The sequence below is a fragment of the Aethalodelphis obliquidens genome, unplaced genomic scaffold, assembly GCF_003676395.1.
Source record: "Aethalodelphis obliquidens isolate GAN/ISIS:26980383/991018 unplaced genomic scaffold, ASM367639v1 scaffold9, whole genome shotgun sequence".
Taxonomy (NCBI): Eukaryota; Metazoa; Chordata; class Mammalia; order Artiodactyla; family Delphinidae; genus Aethalodelphis; species Aethalodelphis obliquidens.
The window spans coordinates 3185976-3192956 of record NW_020837953.1 but is presented as its reverse complement, the minus strand read 5'-3'; the positions used below and the strand labels follow the sequence as shown (position 1 = coordinate 3192956).

Here is a 6981-nt window from a genome sequence, read left to right as displayed (position 1 = left end):
GGGGTAGTGGTGAGAGCTCTGAACTTGGCATCAGAATATTTGGGTTTTAATTCCCACCATTGTCACTTCTGTACTGGATGACTTTGGTTATATTCTTAACCTCCTGTAGCCTCCCTCCCTCATCTCTAATATGAAGGCAATAAATTTGCCACAGATTCATTGTAAAGATTAAGTGAAATAAGGAATGTAAGGCAGCGATCCCAGAACCTGGTGTGCGGTATGTACTATATTGATGTTTGCTTGTTGATTTTTACTTGTATTAATAATAACAGTGTCTAAAGTTTTCTAGGTGCTTTCTAAGCATTTCACATGTATTATATTTTTTTAAGTCTCATCACAGTTTTAAAAGAGAGATCTTATTATCCCATCCTAAAGACTAGGAAATTGAGGCTTTAATAGGTTAAGCATCTACTCCAAGGTCACAATAGAGCTGGTAATTAAGAGAGCCAGTGCTCAGATGCATGTCTCTCTATCCTAAACTGAGGCATTTGGGACTTCCAAGGTAAATATGTCTTAAGTCAACATTTTCCCCACTATCCTACTAAGAAATTATACTAAAGACACAATAAGAACAGGGGAAAAAAGCTGAAGATTCAAGTAATTGAAATATAAGCTTAATTACATAAGTATCTATGCAAACATGCACACTAGAAAGATAATGTTGTTGACTGAAATTGGTTTGCTAAGAAGAAGAAGACGAAGACAAGCACACTAATTGTGTCATTGCTTAGAGTAACGAACTAATAGATACTGTCCAAAAAATAGAGAGAACTAAAGGTGTTACATAAAGATATAATTAACATGGTAACCACTAGAACAGAAATACAAACCATCCTAAATAGCAGAAAAACTATACGTAAAAATAACAAATCAAAACCATTTATATAGTGAATGTCATAAATACATAAATAATTGTAAATAAAGGCTAACTACCTTCTGATTCCAGCCAAGATGGATAAGACGGACTGAATTTACTCTCCCACCCAGAAACAACCAAAAAGACCAGACAAAATATATTAAACAATGTTTTTCAAGACTCTTGACAGTTGGAAATGAACAGTTATCTCTGAAAGACAGGAAACAAATAAGGTGAGCCCTACAACTGCCCCAGTTTACTATCTTGAGAGAGTTTTCAGTTTTTGGCATAAGGAAGGAATCCAGGCAGAGCCTAGAAGACTCCCTGAGTTGAGGAGATGAAGCTAAGAGTTCAGAGAGACAAAGGCAGATAGAATTCACAGGACAGAGTACTGAGAGGAAAGACTCACAGACAGAGGACTTTGAAGAGCTGCACAGGGTTTTGGTCAGCACACACATGAGGAAGTTATCCAAGACCAGGGAAAGAACCCTCCAAAAGGATTAGCACTCTTGCATTTGTCAGTAACTCGTGGGTCAAAGACGAAATCAAAGGAAATTATAAAGTATTTGGAACTTAATGAAAAGAAAAATACCTCATATTAAAACTTGTAGAATGCTGCTAAAGCAGTACCTATAGGAAATTTATAGCACTAAATGCTTATATTAGTAAAAAAGAAAGATCTCAAATCAATGACTTCAGCTTCTACCTTAAGAAACTAGAAACAAAAGAGCAAATCAAACCCAAAATGAGCAGCAGAAAGGAAATGGTAAAGGTCAGAGCAGAAAATATGGACTAGAAAACAGAAAAGCAATGGAGAAAATCAATGACAATGGAAGCTTGTTCTTTAAGGAAGTCAATAAATCAATAAAACTTTAGTTGGGCTAATCAGGAAAAAAAATAAGAGACATTTTCAATATCAAGAATAAGAAAGGCAACATTACTTCAGGTATTAATAGGATACTAGGGAATATTATGAACATTGCTATGCCAATAAATTTGAAAACTTAGATGAAATGGACAAATTCCTTGAAGAATACAAACTACTAAAGCTCACTTAAGAAACAGAAAACCTGAATTGCCCTCTGTCAGAGAAAGTGAATTTGTAGTTGGAAACTAATTCTAGGCCCAACTGGCTTCATTGGATGAATCTTACCAAACATTTAAGGAAGATTTTACACAATCTACACAAACTCTCCCAGAAAATTAAAAAGAACTAATTCTGTGGTATCAGAATTACACTGATACCAAAACTGGACAAAGAAAAAAAATAAACAAAAACAAAAAAACAGCCAATATTCTTCATGAACATAGAGGCAAAAATTTAAACAAAATTTTAGCAAATTGAATTGAACATATATAAAAATAGTAATACTTATGACCAAATGGAGTTTATCCAAGGAATGAAAAGTTGGTTTAATATTAAAAAATCAGCCAGTGACATTTATCATATTAGCAAAGTAAAAAAAAAAAAAAAACACATTATGTTTATCTCAATAGATGAAATATCCATTTCTGATAAAAACTCTTAGCAAGCTAGGAATAGAAGGGAACTTTTTCAACCTGTTAAATGGTATCTATGAAAAACCTACAGCTAACATCCTACTTAATAGTAAAAGAATGAATGCTTCCCCCTAACGCTGGAACAAAACAATATCAACTCTCATCACATTTTATCAACATTGCAATGGAGTTTCTCTCCAGTGCAATAAGGCAAGAAGAAATAAAGGGAATCCAGATTAGAAAAGAAGAAATAAAATTTTCTTTATTCTTAGACAACATTATAGTCTACAGAAAATCTGATGGAATCCAGAACAAAGCTACTAGAACTAATGAGTTCAGCAAGGTCACAAGATACAAGATTAATATTAAAAATCAATTGTATTTCTATTTAGTAGTAATGAAAAATTGGAAATTTAAGTTGTGGAAAATAATATTTACAATAGCATTAAAAAATGTGAAATACTCGGGGATAAATCTGACAAAAGATGTGCAAGACCTGTATATTAAAAACTATAAAACATTGCTGAGAGAAGTAACAGAAAAGTTAAGTAAATGGAGAGATGCATCTTCTTCATGAGACCAGAGACCTAATATTGTTAAGATGTTAGTTCTACCCAAGTTAATCTATAGATTCAACACAATCTCAATCACAGCCTCAGTGGACATTTTTGTATCAATTGACAGGCTATTTCTAAAATCAAAACAACTTTGAAAAATAATAAAATTAGAGACTTAACACTACCTGATTTCAGAATGTATTATAAAGCTGCAGGTAACAGAACAGTGTGGTATTGGTGAAAAGGCAAACAAATAATTCAATGGAACAGAATAGAGAATCAATAAGTAGAGCCATACATATATGAACAATTGATTTTTGACAAAGGTGTAAAGGCAATTTAGTGGGAAAGGATAGTCTTTTCAACAAATGGTACTAGGACAACTGGATAATCTATATCCAATTGCAAAAATATTGAACTTTGATTTATACCTTGCATCATGCAAACATTAACTCAGAATGGATCATAGACATAAACATGAAACCCCAAACTATAAAACTTCTTAAAAAAAAGCATAGAAGAAAATTTTTGACCTTGAGTTAGAAAGTTTTCTTAGATACATCAAAACCATGATCCATAAAAGAGCAAATTGATAAATTGGACTTCATCAAAAATTAAGAACCTAATTTTTCTTGAAAGATACTATTAAGAGAATGAAAAGACAAGCCATCGACTGGGAGATAATGTGTATAAAGCTTATATCTGTAAAGTGCTTGTACACAGACTATAGTTGACCCTTGAACAACCTTGTGGATTTTCAACCCTCCACATGGTTGAAAATCCATGTATAACTTTCAGCGGCCCTCCATATCCAGTTCCACATGCATGGATTCAACCAACCACAGATCATTTAGTACATGTTTATTGGGAAAAAAAATCCACATATAAGTGGACCCACACAGTTCAAACTGATGTTGATCAAAGGTTAACTGTATATAAATAACTCTCAAAACTCAGTAATGAGAAAGCAACCCAAAAGACTTAAACAGACATTTCACCAAAGGAAATATGGATGACAAATAAGCATGCAAAAAAGCTCAATATCATTAGGGAAGTGCAAATTCAGACCATAATTAAATACCACTACATGTGTATTAGAATAAGTACAGTTAGAAAGACTGACCATTTCTAGTGTAGGCTAGGGTGTGAAACAACCAGAATGCTCATGCACTGATAGTAGGACTATAAAATGGTACAACTACTTTGAAAAATAGTTTGGAAGTTTCTTATGATGTTAAACATGCACCTATCTTGTCATTCCACTTCTAGGTATTATCTAAGAGAATAACTTTTAATTTAGACAGAGAATTTTTAAAACAATATTAATATGAGTATGTATATGAATGTTTATCACAGGTTTATATGTAATAGCTAAGAACTGGGAATAACACAAATGTTCATCAACAGGAGAATGGGTCAACAAATTGTGGTATATTTATGCAATACAATACTACTCAGCAATAAAAAGGAATGAAGTATTATACATCCAGCAATAAGGATGAATCTTAAAATTATGCTGTGTGAATACAAGTCAGACAAAAAAAGAATATATATTGTATGATTCCATTGACAGAAGAATCTTAAAAAATGCAAACAAATCCATAGTGGTAGAATGCAGATCTGTGTTTGCTGGGGGTGTGAGTGGGAAGTGGACTAGGATGGGAGGGAGAGACTGCAAAAAGCTTGAGAAAAATTTGGGGCATGATGAACATGTACACTATCTAGATTGTGGTGATGGTTGTATACATATATACGTATTCATATATACCCATATATATGTCAAAAGTTATCAAAGTGTACATTTTGAAGATATTCACTTTATCATATGAAAATTATACTTCAATAAAGTTGGTACAAAAAACCCATTACTTACTTTAAAAGTAAAATGTATGTAAAGTTGAGAATATAGCATACAACTAGATGACAGAAATAAGAGCCAAACATATCTCTTATATCAATAAGCATAAATGGGTATTAACTCACGAAAACACTATCAGACTGAATCACAAAGCAAAATTCAAATTAACCCAGAAAGGTTAAAAAGGTGGAAATGTGTAACAGGCAAATGCAAATTGAAAGAAAGCTGAGGTTGCCCATTCATATGAGAAAACATTGAATTCAGGTTTAAAAAAACGCTAAGCCAAACAAGGAAGATATTGTATAATGGTAAAGGGTGCAATTCACAATGAGGCTATAAGAATTTTGAAAATCAGTGAACCAAATTACACAGCAGCAATATTCATACAACAGAAATTATAAGAGATGCAAGAAGACATTAACAACAATAAAATCATGGTATTAAAAGGTAATTTACATACTTACCTGGCAGGGGAGATATCACGATCACGAAGGTGGTTTTCCCAGGGCATGGCTTATCCATTGCACAACGGTGTGCTGACCCCCGTGATTTCCCCAAATGTGGGAAACTTGACCACATAATCTGTGGTAGTAGGGGAAAAAAATTTAAAAAAAAAAAGAGGTAATTTATCCTCTTAGACTCTGATAGATCAAGCAGATGGATAAATAAATAAATAAATATAATAAATATCTAAACAACAAATATAAAGCAAATCTAATTGATATATAGTTGTCACTTAGTATCTACAGGGAATTGATTCCAGGACCCCTGCGGACACCAAAATCTGCAGATGCTCAAGTTCCTTATATAAAATGGTGTAGTGCGTGCATATAATATATGCATATTTTCCCTTACACTTTAAATTATCTCTAGGTTACTTACAATACCTAATACAAGGTAAATGCTGTGTTAAATAGTTGTTGGAGTGCAGCAAATTCAAATTTTGCTTTTAGGAACTTTCTTGTTTCTTTTTTTTTCCCCTGCGTATTTTTGATCTGCCGTTGGTTGTATCTGTGGATGTGGCACCTGTGGATATGGAGGGCCAATGTATTTCAAACTGTGTAATCTGAAAATGGAGACTACATCTTATGGTTTTACAAATCCCATTTTATACTCACAAAATTTGTCATATAATAGGTGCCCAAACTAAAAAATTGTAAAATGCAGAAACGCTTATGGCAATATTCTCTTCTTACAAAGCAAGAAAAATCGAAATTAAAATAAAATTTAAAAATAAATTTAGAGATTTATGTATTTCAGTTAAAAAACCATGGGATACTGCAAAGGCAGTTTCAGAGGTAAATTTATACCTCAATATTTGTATCAATTCAAAAGTACAGGAGGTGGGCTTCCCTGGTGGTGCAGTGGTTAAGAATCTGCCTGCCAACAGAAATAGAGACACAGATGTAGAGAACAAACGTATGGACACCAAGGGGGGAAAGTGGAGGGGGTGGTGGTGGTGGTGTGATGAATTGGGAGATTGGGATTGACATGTATACACTGATGTGTATAAAATGGATGACTAATAAGAACCTGCTATATAAAAAAATAAATAAAATTCAAAAAAAAAAAATCTGCCTGCCAATGCAGGGGACACGGGTTCAAGCCCTGGTCCGGGAAGATCCCACATGCCGCGAAGCGACTAGGCCCGTGAGCCATGGCCGCTGAGCCTGCGCGTCCGGAGCCTGTGCTCCGCAGCAGGAGAGGCCACAGCAGTGAGAGGCCCGCGTACCACAAAAAAAAAAAAAAAGATAATATCCAGGCAAACTAGGAAACAGAATATCAGTATTGGAGGGTGGCTACCTTTACTATATAGTAACACATATAATAAAACATCAATGACTTAAACAACTTGGTATCCTTTTTTTAATTGATATGGTCCAATAGAACAAAATAAGACTAACAGGAGGCCTGTACTCTATGAGGATTTAATTCACGATGAAAGTGATGTCTCGTATCTGTAGGGAAAAAATAAACTATTCAATAAACGATGTTGGAAAAAAATGACTAGAGTTATTATGACTGCAAAACAAACTGCCCCAAAACTTAGTGACCTAAAACTATGACGTTTATAGTGTTCACAGATTCTCAGGGTCAGGATGTCTGAAAAGGCTCAGCTGGGGAGGTCTGACGTGGGATGTCTTATGAAATTGTAATCAGGTATTAGCTGGGGCTGTCGTTATCTGAAGGCTTGACCAGGGCCAGAGAAT

At 34.0% G+C, this 6981-nt stretch overlaps 1 pseudogene; it reads left to right on the top strand.

Moving 5' to 3' along the window:
• The first annotated feature begins 5227 nt into the window (after nt 1-5227).
• On the top strand, nt 5228-5408 carry LOC113622471 (uncharacterized; annotated as a pseudogene).
• The last annotated feature ends 1573 nt before the right edge of the window (nt 5409-6981 follow it).